We start from the raw sequence: 16997 nt of genomic DNA, 5'->3' as shown, positions 1-16997 counted from the left end.
TGGTGGCGGTGTTATAATCGACTTTTACGCCATCTTACTGTAAGAGGAGGCAGAGTTGAAAGCAGGACACACATTCTCACTTCACCTCAGCCTCTGGGAAGCATTGTGTGAAAGGAGAGATTTATATTTCTCTTTATACTCAATGTCTGTTCATAACCTGTCAATCCATGAATTCTTTGACCTTGTGCTTACATGTAATGGGCATCACTTTCCACGCTTTCACATATGAGACAGGAATAAGTATCCTGACAATCCCTGTCTTTGTTTGCAGTAAACTTCAGCACTCACCTGTGACTGCAGCATCATTGGCAGCCATCCAGAAGTGTGTGTGTGTGTGTGTGTGTGTGTGTGTGTGTGTGTGTGTGTGTGTGTGTGTGTGTGTGTGTGTGTGTATTTGTCTGTGCACACACTTAAAAAAAAAGACATATAAAGGGAGGGCCAGTCAGGCGCCAATGTGTGTTGGTTTGCCTGTTTCCACACAGTCTGGGCCCCAGAGGAGGATTTGCAGGCCAGATAGGATTAGACTCCCTCTCTTTACACAACAGTGATGGGGATAAGGAGTCCGCAGAGCTCAGGAGCACTCCAAAGCCTCTTTTAATACACGGCAGCAGAAACCACACAGATGAGTACCTTAAACAGCTGAGCCCGCTTTGGCCATGTTTGGTTATCGATGCTTGGCTGTTATGCCCACAAGCTGCAAAAATTCACTGAATGCACCAAATACTTGGGGCATTTTCCAGTTAGCTGAGCTGCAGATTCAGACAATTAACCCTTGAAAAAATAATCCATCTGTTGGATTATCATAGCACTTGATAAAAGTTGGACAGACCTTTGGTATTTGCTGCAATCGCTTCAAGTGTGTGGCAATCTGCAAACCACACAGTGAAATGTCCCTGAAGTATCACTTGCAATGATCCCTCTGTTTAACACTCAAAGAGCTTCACTAAAAGACAAAAAAACAAGATAGAAATCAGTAAAATAATCTCACAAATTGATTAAAATAATCAGTAAAAATTGTGTTTAAAAATATGTAGAAGCAGTAATAGATTTAGCTAACGGTCAATGTGAGTATTTGTCTTGTTATCCCTGATTATGTAACAGAAGCTGACATTTACAACTGTCCCAGGGGCTCAAACAATCCCCATACATGTTCCATACTGGGAGCCTGCTGGCCAGGGTCACTCCTGCCCTGCAACAGTTCAAACAGCCTTAATCACATTAACACAAGCCACTTGCTGCTGAGTTCAGTCTCACTGCAAACTCTTTCTGAGCTCTGATAAGAACTCCCCAGTCACTCCGACTCATCAGATGTTGTGTTTGCTTCTCTTTGATCCCCTCTTATCACTTCCATCATGTCTTTATGTTAGGCAGCATACAGCACATCGCTTATTCTGCCATTAGTTCTACAGATTTTTTGAGTCATAAGTCGGTCATAAAGACATGCTCTCAGCATGAATTTATCCCCCTTCCCCTTCCTCTTCAGAGCTCATCATCTTTTCCATCTCATCCTAAAGTCCCCTCTTCTTATCTCCTTCATTTGCTGCCTCCTGCTGAGCATATTGATCTCTTCGCAATCTGGCAGTGGCATGTCCCAACAAGGCTGCTGGGCTGGGTGTAGAGCACTGAAAGTTATAGGAGGACAGATGTATACTGTCTACAGAAGCAGCCAATTGTCTACACAGTCATGCTTCATTTAAAATGAGATTACTAGGATGTCTCTGCTAGGTGAGAAGACAGATAAAGTTCACTCTAACTGGATAAAGACCATCTTTCCAATGCAACTAAACAGACATTTAAAGCTAGGGTTGGTAGTCACAGAAAACTAGCATGAATTCGAATGTAGCATGTCCTCGGGACTTCATCTAAGCCCCCCCCTCCCCTCGGAGCTCCTCCGCTGCTTCGCAACCATATGATCGTGACTGATTCAAAACTGGTCCTCAGCACATCGTTTGTGTTTTGCACTACATCAACTCATGTCTCACTCAGCGGTAAGAAAACACCAGAACATTATCATAGTGAAAGTTAAAAACACAAACAAACATGAAATGTACGCGCAGGAGGCGGGCAGAACGGCAGGACGGGATTTGATTGGTTTCATATTTTGGCTCCTGATGGCAGGGATTGGTTGGTGTTTTCCCAGGTTTACTCCGGCTGTAGATAGCAGCTTTTTTTCACTCTTTTTTAAGAACACATTATTTATTGATTGCCATCGGGACATAAAGATCATTTTAACCAGTATAACAAAAAGTGTATCTAAATCTGATTACCAACCCCAGCTTTAAACACTCTATCTATCAATCAATCAATCAATCAATCAGTCAGTCAGTCAGTCAGTCAGTCAGTCAGTCAGTCAGTCAGTCAGTCAGTCAGTCAGTCAGTCAGTCAGTCAGTCAGTCAGTCTGTCTGTCTGTCTGTCTGTCTGTCTGTCTGTCTGTCTGTCTGTCTATCTTTATATATGTATATTTATATAAATATAAATACATATTTTATTAATTAAATACATACAAATAAACAAACACACACATACACACGCACACACGTACACACACACACACACACATATATATATTCATTCACACACACATACACAATTATATATATTCATAAACAGCTAAAAACATGCCACAAAATGAATGCTAATGGTGGTACCTGCTAAGTTTATGTACACAAGACACTGTTAGCCTTAGCTAATAAAGTGTCGTAAATTGATTGTTGGTTATTTTTCAATTTCCAGTGTCCAGAAGAGGCTAAATAAATCTGTTGAATACTAATAGTTTATGGTTTCTGCTAAATTTGTGTAGATAAAGCATTGTTAGCCTGAGCTAACAAATTGTTATGCGCTATGAGTGAATATTTTTTGTTATTAAATCCCCACCAAAGACAGAATAAATCTGTTAAATCAGCTTTAAGTCTATGAACATTTTAACTCACTTTATTTCAGGTCTTTAGCACCAAACGCTAACATACAACGTCTTAAAAAGGACAAATCATACTACTTAGTTTATTGGCAGCTAGAAACCAAGCGGCAACCAAAAATATGAGTCCAATGCAGAAGTGCTAAAAACTGCAGTTCATCAAGAATCCACTTGAGGCTGGCTCCGGAAGTATCGGAAACCACATACACAACAATTCAAAAAAGACAATCTTTACAGCAGAAATAACATGTTTAGAGCCTGGTACAAAAGACGAGTGTAGTCTGGATAGCTCATTTATCGATCGGCACACACTGTACGGGGGGTGAATTTTTTTCTAACTCAGCAGTTTTGAAGATATTTAGATTCGGAGTATTCCAATGAGAGGCACAGCTGACTTGACTGACAGGCGGGAACACTGCAGCTGTTGGCTAGGAGGCTCAAAGCCCGCCTCTTTACGTCACAATCGCTCGAAAGCAGCAATATGGCTCCCGCCGACGAGTGGCCTCAAAACAGTGCTTCAGAAACGTCACGGATACCACATCCATATTTTTTACAGTCTAAAAACATGCTGCTAAATGAATGATAAAGGTGGCAATGCTAAGTTTGTGTAGCTATAAATTAACAGGTGACTATTTCTTAAATTCCTGTGTCCAGAAGAGGCTAAATAAATCTTGTAGCCTGTGCAAAATTTTGTATGCTGCAAACTCTGTATCAGACATGCTCACACACACTCAGCTATAACAGACAGCTCACACTGTAAGACCAGTAGATAATCTAACATGAACAGAGTTTCTTGGGAAAGCAGCCTTGGATTAATGTAATAACGTTTCTGTATGTGTGCGTGAAAATGACTTGTATAGTACGAAATTAATGCTAACAGGTCGCCCAACTCCCTGTTATCTCCTGAGAAGCCTCCATTTGTTGCTTGCTAAATTCAAATTTTCATGCTACTAAATGACTGGCTGGTTGCAGAGTGCTGATGCTCAGTATTCTCATTGATTCAAAGGAGAGCAGATTGACATGCAGCCAGTTTAGACGGCACTCTGCTAAGATTACTGCTGCTCTCCAGTCTGTTCTGGTGTTTAAGATTAGAAAAATAACCAACTGTGGACTATGAGGACTTTATTAACCAATTTGTTGGTACAAAGATGTGCCCGGGGGCTTCAGTTCCTCTCAGTGTGTAAAAAGCTGTTTGGCCCGACTCGCTCTGGATCTAAACAGGCATAGAAAGGGTGTTACAGGGATGGCAACCCATGAAAGAGGAGGGAGGTCATAAAGAATCCTGTTTCCGCCACCACAGAGTAGCTTTTACAGGGTCTCTGCCACAGATCAGAGGGTCAGGGGGTCTGGAGGGGTCTGGCGTGTTTGTGTGATTATTGAGCAGCGAGCAGCAGGGTCAGATCCCGGTCATGGACGTTTATAGATAGAAAATAAGATTCAAAAAACAATGCTTCACAACAAACAAGAGCTCATTAAAGTCACAGCTGTGGATGGATGGAGGGATGGAAAAAGGGAGAGAAAGGAGGCTACTCTCACTGTCTGTTCAGCTCTTAGTGTGCAGACCTGTAGATGGAGGAGGGAGGGAGGGATGGGTGGTGATGGGTGGGGAGGTGGGGTAGAGGGGGTTGGTCAGCTGTATTTAGCAGGAGAAGCTTCCTGTGCGTGGGCCTCATGGCGCCTGAGCGGGGGACGGGATCCACAATCCAACTTGCTGTCTCCACAAAACACCCTTTGCTACAAAACACACATACACACCCTCTGGCACGGATTCTGCTCTCAATTTCCTGCCTGTAATTCTGGCTGCTGGTCAGAGAAAAAAACAAAAACCCAACTTCCTAATAGTGAAAGAAAGAGTCCGGACAATCGTTCCTAGCTTAGATCACGTGTAGATAATCATGCTCCACAGAACAAGGGAGATGTTGTGTAACAGAAGAGGAAAAGGAGGCTGGCTGGGAAATCTGATTTGAACAATTAGTGACACTGACTGATGAAGTTGTATCCAGTAATTATTGCTGTCAAAACTAACAGGAAAATAATATGTTGAAGCTTTATGAGCTGGTTGGACATCTATCATAAATTACAAAAGACATTTTAGTCTACAGTGTCATTTTTGTGCACAGCTATGGATATTGATTTCTCTTGAATTATAGGCTCCATGTCTAATCAATAAGAGGAATTCCCTGGAGGTGCACAAACAATGTGGCTCTAACATCCTGTGCATTTGACTATCAAGCCTGTGGAAGGGTTTTGCAAATTAGTTGGAGCAGAAGCCACTTAAAGGTACAATTCCAAAAACATGGCCTTGTAGTCTTTTTTTTTAGTTTGTTGCTCTGAAGACAAGACAACAAAGGTTTTATATTCTTTTAAAGGTTCCTGTCTCACACAAGCGCCAGCCAGAGAGCTTTCTGTTTTTAAGCCACTAAATTGTGGAACTCTCTGCCTCTGGACATTGAAACAGCGAGCTCTCTGGATGTTTTTAAAAGTAAACTTAAGACTTACCTTTTTAATCTAGCTTTTAATCTGGAGTAATTTATTTTTAGACCTGGACTGCATTATTATTTGTATTATTATTTTAACCATTATTATTTGAATCATTGCTTTAACATATATTTATCTTATTTAATTATTATATATTTATTTCTTGTATTCATCTGATATTGTTAACTCTACCTAATTTTTAGCTTTTCTTTCCACTATTACTTATTTTATTAATTTTACTGTATTATTATTATTATTATTTTTTTAAGTATTTTATTTATAATCATGCCATTATAATTGTATCATTGTTGTTGTTTTCTGTCAATTCAATTCAATTGCTTTATTAGCATGAACAAAGATATGTTGTTGCCAAAGCACATACAATTCATACACATACATTACATATATATTCATTACATATTATATATACATTACATATTTTATAATGAACGATGGTGTACAGCATAATCTCTATGTTATTCTGTGAAGCACTTTGGGCTGCATGTTGTTATGTATGAAAGGTGCTATATAAATAAAGTTGAGTTGAGTTCTTTTGTAAATGCTCCTCATATAACGGACCCCCAGAAAGGTAACCGTCCTAAAATGCATGATGTAATTCTGAACACATATGAATTATTTTGATTATCATTAAAATCATTGCGACTGTTAATTTGAGTTTAAGTAGTTGCATCTCCATAATGAGTTGCATTGCATTGTGGGATTGTTTGCTCAAGGTTGAATGGGCTACACACTAGGGGCTCTTCTGTGCTCCATTGTTAGAGTATAAAGGGTACATAAGTGCATTAACATATTAAAATCTGATTCTGAACTGTCCTTCAATGCTTCAGGCAAAATATGTTGCACTTTATAGTTCAGGAGTCATTTCAGCGGCTATGCTAGCTGCTTTTTAAGGCTTCACTTGCTCGCCTCAGCATGCAAAAATGCTTTAAATGACAATGCTAGCATGCTGATGTTTGGCAAATACCATACAATTGTTAACCATGGTCCCTAATTTAGTTTAACAAGTTAGCATGCTAGCATTTGCTAATTAGCACTATCCTTAATATACAGATTAAACCCAATGGGTATGTCATAGTTTTGCAGAGATTGGACAAGTCAACCCTCCTGTTATGTTAGTTCCTCTGGAACAGCAATAATGTTCCTGGGTCAATTTGACCCAGGGCATATTCAATTTTTCAAAAGTGTCAGAACCCCAAAAATTACCATACCCATTTTTTTAATCAAATTTTTTAACTCAATTACTAACCATTTAAATCAAGATTTGGTCCATTGGTGTTCTTTAATTCTCACAGATCATGGTTCAATGACGATAACTCACTCGTTTTTCATTAAAATGCATGTTAAAACTTTTTTAATGTACATTGGAAAGCCCTAAATATAATTACAATAGTTTTACATGACATAGATTTTTGTTTATTTTATTTTAAATGTTGAGTCTTTTAATTTTTATGAAGTGATGTTGATAATTTAACAAGAGACACCTCTTCTGTCACATGCTGCCCAGATTTTGATGCTGTATTTAGCTGGTTTGGAAGGCATATTGTCTACAATGGAAGGAACCTTTGAATGCCTCTAGCCTTTCATCCACTCTGACATTAGGGCCTGGGTTATAGAGCAGTGGAAGTTGCTCTAGCCACTTGTCCCTCACTGTCCCAATGGCTGCCAGCTTGTTTCTATTTGATCCCAGCTCCTGCAGTCAAATGGCAGTGTCCTCGGGCAAGGCATTTTCATTTTATATGTTATTTACGCTTAGCCAAGCAGAAGAAGTTTCATAGCGAAAAAATACTTTTAACATTTTTTTTCCAGATTTTTGAACTTTCAAATGGGTCAATTTGACCCGCAACATAACACAAGGGTGCTAAAATAGTTTGCTGATGATGATGCAATAAAGAAAAATGTGATTCATCTTAAGGGGACCATGAATGTGTGTAACAAGTTTCATGATAGTCCACTAAAATGTTTTCAAGACCTTAAACTTAAAAGTTTGAATGTGAACCTGGTGGTAGCACTACAGAGGACAATGACCAAAGTGATCTTGGTTCATCTTTTGGGAGCACAAATTTCTGTACATCATTATCCAATGGTGTTTCGTTGTATAGTTTTGAAGATAATTCAGTGGACCAAAGTGATCAACCATTTTCATGCGCAGAATTACCAAAATGAAACAAACAAGTAACAGCGACACAGACTTCGTAATCAGACAATTAGCCAAAAAGAACACAAAATGTAATGGAATGCCTTTTTTAGGAGATATTTCTCATTGGCATTGAACCTGTGAAGTTTCACCCCTAGGCCTTAAGAAGTACAACAACAGTGCTCCCCACAAACTGCTTACATCAGCAATCTGAAGTCAAATCAAATACCACTCACAGCACCGAACAGAACTTAAAAACAGCCACAAGGTGCCAAACCTCTAATTAGCCCGGCCTTTAGTTCTCACCCAGGATAAACAATCTTAGCAAGGACAGCTTTGTAATTAAAATCCTTCGTAACCTTGTGTCCACATGCTGTAAAACAAACATTTATTTATCCTGTGTCTCTGACTTTATACAACTGCGCTGGTCATCTTCTCGCCAACAATTCCTTTTTTCACGGACATTACAAGACCCGGAGGATGTTCCTAATTACAGGGCGCGTGTAAACCAAACCAAGCCTGGTTACCCCTGGAGGGGTAAGAACAGAAGAACATCAGGCCGGAGCCAGTTTTATTGTTGTTGCCAAGGCTGAGGAAGAAGAGCAAGGAGGAAGTCCTAAATCAATCCAGCTCACTGAGGGGCTCACAGTAGGAAAGAGGCTGTCATCAACAGGAGGTGGATCTGTCACGATCAATTACAAAACCACAGGGAATAAACTCTAATGAATTCTGTACCCAGCCTTTGTCTCGCCGTGCTTTAATTTGAGGCTTTAACTGTGTTAATAAACTCTTAGCAGTTCATCCATTCCCTGTTTCTCCAGGTAACACCATATTTTAGACATACTTTTTTAATATGCTGCTCACATTTTTGTGCAATAATCTAACAAAATCATTAAGACTAAAGCTTTTCATCTTCCTTTATATGTAGGGCTGTTATAAAGTTTATTTACACACATTTTACAGTTTTTCTCAGTCGCTTTGGTACATTTCTCAGATCAGAATTGAAATTCTCAAAACTACTTGTTCAATCTTCACATCATTGCGTAACTTGTGCACATTAAAAAAGCAGTTTCTCATTTATTTGAACAAGTTGCAAATGCTTCGGTACATCCATGCAAATGATTATGTACAATTATCTGCTGTTTCCTACATTATCAAGTGCTTATGTCATGTTGATCAAAATGTATTATAATGGGTTTCTGTTGAATAGGCTCACCCCCCATAACATTTAGGCATTAGTTCAAGTCTTCACATGCAGAATGGTTGAACATGTTGTCAGAATATATCACTCATATTTCTGTACATTTCCATCAGACTTTTTTTGTAAATCTGTCCTGAATTGGTAAATTGCTCTCAGGTGAATCTTGACTTTCTCTAACGAAGGGAAATGTGTGAAGCATTAGATCAACCGATGATCAACCAGTTTTCTGACATAGCTCAAAGGTGCGTCTCATGAACCATCAACTGGCAAGTATATATATAGCCAGAGCACAACACAATGATGCAATGTCTGAAAATGGAAGGACAAGGAATTGGACTGGGTCAACAGCCAAAGAGAAGAAGAAGAGGAAGAGGAAGAGGAGTGAGGCTACGTGGTCAAGTCTCTTGCAATCAATCTCCCACATACACTAAGGTGTAACTTACAATTTACAATAACTGTCATCAAAACTTTAGCCATAGTTTAGATCAGAACGTCCCTCCAGAGTACACTGTTATATTGACAACATGACAGCAGTTTGTCTGTCTTATCCGTACACAATGACACAAGGACTTGTCACTCTGATGGCACTGACATGTTCATTGACACAGATATTTACTTTTGAGAGATGAACTAAGGATTTTGAGCAAGATACTGGCTTTTGCAGGTAATCCATGGTGTTTTACTATTTGTACGAATTGTTTTTGAGAAATGCACTTACTGTTTTGCAAATGTCGAGGATGATTTGAGAAATGTACCAAACAACTGAGAAAAACTGTAACTGTTTGTATACACATCACTTTGAGTGCAGAAAGCAAACTTTTAGCCCTTTTCTTCCTGTTTTTGAAAGTATTGTCTATTTGAATTAATGTCCATGTTTCAAAAACAAAAAAACTTCTTAAATGACCTTCTGTTTGAATGCAGCTGCTCTATAGTGAGTCATCAGTGTTATCTTCAGAAACATAAGATACCACCTCTGACTCTATGTTAGATCTAATCTCTGCAGAGTCACTCATTGTCCTCAATGTACTGCTCAAGAGAAAGCCCGGGCGACAAACACGCTGTAAAAACCCACAAAAGTGTAGGACAAAGAAACAGCCGAAACATTTAATGAGAGAGAGCGAGTGTTATGGGAGCCTAAATAGGTCAGAAGTACATTTGAGAGGCTTGTTGTGGCTGTTTGGTAACGCATTGTTTCTTTGAGTGGAAGCTGACACAGCAAAGAAAAAAGGATCAAACTGGGAGTGGCGATGAAGCCTCAGAGTCATAAACCAAAATAATTACATAGGAGAAAAGAAGGAAAGTTCACTTTTTAACTTCAATTAATACCTTCAAATAAAAGATGTTGAATCACTCTGCTGAACTTTTAAGTTACCCAACAGGTTGCTTACACATTCCAGACAACCTGTTTTCATTTATCACTTGTGACAAACTGAATATAAATGACGATAACCACTACATTTATTTCATTTAAAGGACAACCCTTAGGCCAAGTGCAAGGACATTTGAGTGTATTGATTCTTGCACAGCTTTACCAATGTTCTCCCCATATGTAGGTCAATGAGGCTGCAGACTCGCTCAAGTGCAGCTTCAGTCAGATATTTAGGTCACACCCCAATTACAGCACGGCAAAGAGAGAGAGAGAGAGAAAAAAAAGAGAGATGAGCTCTGCAGGGGAAATATCTTTATGGAATCCAGCCATTTCTTTCAATATTATTTTGTAGATATTTTCAGACGGAGCCCTGGCAGCAGCTCGAAGCAACAAGCAGCAGTAGCAGCAAGAAAGATGACAGCCAGGGTGATTGGGTTTGAAAGTGGACCTGTCTAGCCTCTATGCTAATGCTCTGGCTCCTAGACAGTCTTCTGTTGGCGACGCTCTGCTGCATCCCTTTTTCTTTTTAGATGACATCACCATTTATACGGGCATGTTGACATCATTGGGAGAGCATGTTTGGCAATCATAACAGCAAGATTAAAAACAGAGCAGGTTTATGTGCACTTTCTCCTTTTCAAGTTGCTCCATCATATCTGCATCTTGTCACCCCTCGGAGGAGCCTGATTTACATCCCCCCAAAACAAATCCACGAATCCATCCTGCAGGCTGAAAATCACTGTGAGGTTTTACAAGAGGCAAAAGAATGTTGCCAACTCTATTTTACCTCTCCAAGGGAAGCCCTGGGAGAGTAAGCAGCCCTGAATGTAAAGTCAATACCATCATACACAAGCTCTGCATGTGGTCTGCGTCAGATCAGCCCCGGGAGCGACTCTCAGCAAGGGGGGGGGATGGATGGGAGAGCTCATTTGAAATCCTTTGAATGCACAAAGGAACTGAAGCAAGATATGTTGAAGTCTGGAGTGAAAATGACAAACATGCCGCTGCAGGTGCTGCAAATAAAAGAGGATTTAAAAAAAAAAATTGCTTTAAAGAACAAATGGTAAAGACAGACAGTTGTCAATGGGGAGGCAGCGGAAGAACAAGTGTTCCTGATTCACATGATTGTGATTATCCTGACAGATTTAGTGCAAGGTGACAAGAGGGCCTTGCTCTGTAATTGGGGGTTTTCAGCTCTGTACAATATTTTAAGCTAGCTTGTGATTATTATGGCAAAGTGACACTAACTCAACTCCCACATACGCTGCTGGCAAGATTCTGGATGAAGAAATACTTAACTTACTTTATGTGTAGAATAAAATCATGCTTGCATCATGTGCCATGAATAACATTTAAACATGGCCTTTCAATCTAGTCTCGGTAAGTATTAGAAAAACACTTCTAAAAAGTAAATCAGACGTCTTTCATAGGTACAGATGTAGCTTTGTTTTAAAACTACTCACATAAAGAATTTACTCTCATCCACCCATGCACATTTGTGGGTTAACTCTGGGTTTTCCAGTCGCTTTATTACCACCTGGCACTCTGCATCACATAAACTGGCCCAGCTGCAGGGTCAGGCCCCATCCACAGAAATCCTCTGTGTGGTGTTGTGCATGAATGTAAACAACTAACACCCTTCAACGAGGACTCGCTTTAACACAACAAGCTGATTTTCATAGAATTAATACTCAAACCATCACATCTTAAAACAATTTCATAGGAAAGCAGGGCATCATTCATATGACTGAAAAACAAGTTTGGGGGAAAGTCCCAGTGACACCACAGAGGAGTTTTTCTCTCTGATGCAACTAAGTCTTAGTTTTAAAACACAAAACTGACCACTGCAGATATAATTAGTGTTATTTGTACACACTGGTAGCATGACTCGAGGGATGTTAGTGTCAGTCTGTTAATTGGCCCACAACCAGTCTAGACTTAAGTATAAACCATGTAAGTCTAGAATGAAATATCTCATTAACTACTGGATAAATTGGCATGAAATTTGGCAAGCATTCATTCTCCCTCGAGGAAGACGCCTTGAAATTACTTACTTTTTCTGTGTGTGTTGTGAGTCCTTGTGAGGTTGTGCAAATTTCATGCTTAACTGAAAGGCAACTGGACTTGATCTGTCTTTTTCCATGAGTTTTGACATGTGTGGGTCAGAGTTCATCATCTGGACTATTTGATAGACTCAGTTAAATCTTGCTACAGGTGTTCAATGTCCACAGAGAATGGATTCCCTTGTCCTTCACCCTCTAACTTTAGCACTTGGACTCATATCTTCTAAAGATACCTATAAATTTAATGACATCTTCCTTACTTTATTTTCAGCATTGTTGGCATGCTCATTCAGAACAGTGTTATTATACCTGCACTGCACTGATACATAGAAAGTGCCCTGAGATAATGTTTGTCATTGGGCTAAATATGAAGTTGACTTGACGTAGCGTGTTAAGACTGCAAATTGAGAATCTAAGCATGCGTGTAATAGCACAGCATGTAAAGCTAATCTGAGTGAGTACAAGCCAACAGAGCTGCTAGTAGGGGTGCAACGGATCAAAAAACTCACGGTTCGGATCGGATCACGGTTTTGAGTCACGGATCGGATCATTTTTCGGATCAGCAAAAAAAAAGACAAATATAACTTTGTCCTCCATTTATTTTGTAAAACACTTGTAAACTTTTGCTAATTAAATAAAAACAACCATCAACTCGAAATGTACTGTGGGCCCAGTCCTGCCTCATTCACTGCATTTCATGGCATGGCAAGTGAAGGAGCAGAGGAACTTCAAAAGTTTAATTCCATTCTTCTTTCATTTGAGATGCAAACTTGGAACTCACAGTATTTGTGCAATCTAGGGTCCTACAGCTGGCAAAGTGCCAATATTCGAACTGCTCTACAAACGAAAGTGAAAGTAAAAAATTGCACTCGCAGCATTGGACTCTAAGTGACCTAGTAACAGCCTGTCTGCGTATTGTTGACTTGGAGACAAGTCCCGGTAAACACGCGGTGACCCGACCAAAACACAGAGTGAAGGAATAACAGTTCGGGGGCCACAAATAGGCGGCCGGATGTGGCCCGCGGGCCCTGTATTGACAGCCTCTGGTCTAGTGGGTGCGCGACGGAATTTCATAACGTGGCTCAAGCACATTCAGCATTCACTGTATTTCACAGGGAAACCAAAATGCTCCCATACGTGACAGATCAGATGCAGGAGGGTTTTCAAGTTCCTCTGCTCCTTCACTTGCCATGACTACCGCTGCGCTTGACGAGTGAGTGTGGATTGAACATGCTTTCATCACGTGAACACGCGCAACTTTTCTCATCAACCGATCTGCGGACCACGTCCGTGCCGATCCGTGGAGAGGCATCCGTACGGATCACGGATCAACGATGATCCGTTGCACCACTAGCTGCTAGCATGCGATTTATTGTTTTCTTACAACGTGATCGTGTGATCGCCAAAGCTGCGTTTTTTGCAGCGCTCCTGACTGACCCAGGATCTGTTGTGTCAACTTTACACATACAAGCCGTCTCCCTTCCATCCTGCCAAGCTCACCAATCAGAAACGGCATGCTACTCATGGACAGGTTACGCAAACCAACCAGTATCAACCAGCTCCTCTTGCTTTGTAACATTAAAGTGTTTTGAATTGGCTTCAGCGGAACCAGAAGCGGAGTTAGGGGATTTAATCCCAACGAAAAACAGCACGTCGGTCATTTGGGAGTATTTGGGGTTTGAGGCTGCAGACGGGCACCAGAAACAGGTACTGTGCAAAACCAGTCACGCTAAAGTTGCAACATCCAGCGGAAACAAAACCAACAAATACTGGCACATGCATTTGCACGAGGAGTGCATGACGAAAAAGTCAGGGAAAAAGTCGAGTGAAAATGATGCCCAGGCCCATTGTAGCAAACAGACTGCAATTACAGCATCTTTTGCCAGTGTAACTCCGTATGACAAGAACAGCCAAGGACACCGGGAGATAACGACTGCCATAACACACTACATTACTAAGGACATGGTGCCTGGTCACACGGTCACCAAAGACGGATTTAAAAACCTCCTCTGCACACTGGACAGAAGATATGCGATTCCCACTTGCACCTACTTCAACCTGGTTGCCACCCCACAGCTGTACATGGAGTGTAAAGAAAAAGTGGTAACAGAGCTGAAAATACAGCATGACTCAATAACTCTCACAGCAACATTACTGTGATTAATGCTTCATTAGATTAGCTGTAGCTGCGAGTCTGCTGGCAAGCTACTTGTTTTATGCTAGCTTTTTGGATTCTGTTTCCACACAAGAGAGGGAACAGTTTCATAGTAGGAGAGTAATTAAATTAGTGTAATTAACAACATGAATTAATGGTCTTGTTCTACTTCAGTGAGTAATGACAGTTAGCTATCATGCTAAAACTGAAACAAAGCCTTCATTAGAGTTTCTAACTACACCTTAGTTTTTCCTAAATTCATGTAAAAGAACATCACAGCTGTAGCTCTACCATAAGCTACTCTGAACAGAAAGTCCCTGATTTTTTTTCACTGAGTGTATAAAAAAGATCATCTTACATTTTGGAAACGCTTGACTGTTACTTGGCTTTCTCCAAAATCTCTTCCCTGTTACTCATCACCATCAGCCACATTGAATATTTGGACGTCTTTCCCGCAGAAAAAGTCTTGCGAGCTGTACTAACAGTGAGCGAAAGCAGAAAATATTTCCCCCTTAATCTTAAGCCTGTTATTCTAAGGCTCTTTCCCTCTGGCAGAAAAGACACACAGGATGGCTTTTCCCAGTGTTATCCCTCAAATCTTCCCCAAGTTATTGCTTGCATTAGTCAGGTTATTTCAGCTGTAATATCAAAGCAACACAATGGATGCATCAGAACACAATGTACTTAGAGAACGCATGGAGGAAAACCAGAAAACTGGCAACAGACACTTAATCAGTTCCTTTAAGAGGGGCAGGTCGGGGACGGTCTTTGACAAGACAAGTTACATCAGCTATTTCAATGTTATCAATTAGCATTCCAATAAGTTAGAGTTATTTTTTAGTTCAAATTTGAGTCAGAAAAGTTTTGTCTGTATGAGAAATATGAAGTCAAAGTGAAGACTTAAAACATGAGGAAGGCAGCTGGAGCAGGCTTATCATAGGGACTGACTGACTTGCCAAAGCTTTAAAGGCCACTTAAACTGCTTTCACACCAGCACAGTTTAAATGCTTGTGTTGTAAGAAGAGATATCTATTTGTGTTGTGTGATCTGGGTAAGTTTGTGCGGGGGAGATCTAGTGAAAAAATAATAGATGAATTACATCATTCAATCTACGTGGTGATGAGTCTCTGAGTTTGTAACAACCGGACCTGTTACTAGCATACAGTGAAGCAAGTGCCGATGGTAGATAATTATATGGTTTACATCACACACACACTCACACACACACATGAGTATGTCTGCTTCAGGAGGTGATTTTCACAAATGGAATGTATGATGTCAGTGTGTAAGCAAAGGGTAAAACCATAGACTGGAAAATACGAGAACCAAGCCCTTAAAATTAGTGAGGAGTCAACAATGTGACACAGGAAGAGGGTGGGGTTTCGTGACGACGAACACACCCCCAGCTTTTTTTCTTCTTCTTCCTGCTGATGCTGTGGAAACTTCAAAGAGAACAAGGAGAGGGAAAAAAAAAAAGATCTGTTTTGTTTTCCCTCTCTGACTGCTACTAGGGGACTTTGCAGATGGCCGCTGGGGAGGAGAAGAAACCACAAGTCTCCAGTGCAGGAGGCCTCACGTCATCAACGAACAACTGATGTCCTGATCTTATCTCACGACACCTGGTCAGTCAGCGGCAGCAGTCTGATCATAATCAGCATCATACATCAAATGGCTAAGCAGTGTTACCAGGCTGCTGTACAAATAGCATTAGTCATGTGTCTGTAATGTATACTCAGGGAAATTGGAACAATATGTGCTCGCTGTGTGAGAAACCAGTCCACTTTTTCTCTCTGATTTCTCTTTCAAAAAAGTTCATTAAAGTCATGTTGAAATAAGAAGACCTAAGTGACTGTCGGAGCTTTGTTATCTAAAACATAATCACAGTTAACTTATTCATTCTTGTAAATGTCATTTCACAGTAAACAAGGTTCTGGATCGAAGCACACAGGCCTGCTTTGTTGTGTAAACTGTGATTGTCCAGTTTGTACCCTGCACCTTGCCCAATGTCAATTTGGATTGACTCCAGCCCCATGGGACACTCTAAAATATGAGGGACAAAATCACATGGCGGGGAGAATGAGAATTCAACTTAACAGTGTTATTGAAAAAAAAAAAAAAAATTCAGGTTTTTTGGACTTAAAGCTCCTGCATATGAGACACTCCTGGCTTGTTTGTATTTTTTTGCAACAATCAATCTTTCTGCTGATCTTGTCCTCTACATGCTTAAATTAAGTTTCTAATAAAGATCTTCTTTTTTGTTTTTATGTCAAATGAGCAATCACAATGAATTTTCAACAAGGAAATTTATGAAACAGGCTGTTTCTGCAGTGTGCTGAGCAGCCCCGGATCTACCATATGGGCATTATGGGCACGTGCCCAGGGGGCCCCTAAGCAGGTAAGGGCCCTCCGCAATGGGAATAGGGGAAAAAAAGGTGCATTTTCATCCTATCAGATAGCTAAGAAAAGTGATGACTTATTTGGCATTCAAAGATTATTCTTTGAAAGAGAGGGGGGTTATAATTTAAGAGGGAAGCTAAGATTAAAGATGGTGAGTGTTCGGACCACAAGGAGAAGTTTTTGTATATCAATCTGTGGTGTAAAACTTTAGAACTAACTCAATATGGAGCTACAGCAATGTCAGAACATAATCGAGTTCAAGAA

Source organism: Notolabrus celidotus, chromosome 17, assembly GCF_009762535.1.
Source record: "Notolabrus celidotus isolate fNotCel1 chromosome 17, fNotCel1.pri, whole genome shotgun sequence".
Classification (NCBI taxonomy): domain Eukaryota; kingdom Metazoa; phylum Chordata; class Actinopteri; order Labriformes; family Labridae; genus Notolabrus; species Notolabrus celidotus.
This window is presented reverse-complemented; position numbering follows the sequence as displayed.